Source organism: Artibeus jamaicensis, unplaced genomic scaffold (genome assembly GCF_021234435.1).
Source record: "Artibeus jamaicensis isolate MK-2021 breed Jamaican fruit bat unplaced genomic scaffold, CSHL_Jam_final contig_327, whole genome shotgun sequence".
Classification (NCBI taxonomy): Eukaryota; Metazoa; Chordata; class Mammalia; order Chiroptera; family Phyllostomidae; genus Artibeus; species Artibeus jamaicensis.
The window spans coordinates 5,512,044-5,512,549 of NW_026521772.1; positions in this window are offsets into that span (position 1 = coordinate 5,512,044).

Genomic DNA, 506 nt, shown 5'->3' on the forward strand with positions numbered 1-506 from the left:
CCACTCTGATTCCTTTGTGTTCTAGGTGTTCAAGCATGACAGCCTTTTGGGCCATCAAGTCCTGCTTCTATTCCTTCACCCTCACCCTCAGTTCCTCTCACTTCTTTCTTACTCCCAGTGGTCTCAGTCCCTGCAAAGTCCATCTCCTGACTCTTGAAGCCAAGAAACTCGGCCTCCAAAGCCTTTTGGGGGAACTCTCCCTTGCAGCTTCTGTCAGGTTTCTTTGAGGTGGTCTCCCAGCTGCTGTCGGCTGTCCTTCCTACCTACTCTCCACTCTCCTGCCTTGTGCTATCCCCAAAGAACCCAAAAGATTATCAAAAACTGTGCCTTTGAGGGGCTAGATACATAGGCTCTGACAGTGGCCTTCGGGCTGTGCTGGCCACCACCTCTACAGAAAGGGTGTTTTTGTTCTAGAACACATGCCAGACTAAGGGCAACCCAGGGAACAGAAAGAAAAGCATGATGTGGGAGAATCATGTCGGCACTCCCAGGAAAACAGATAAAAC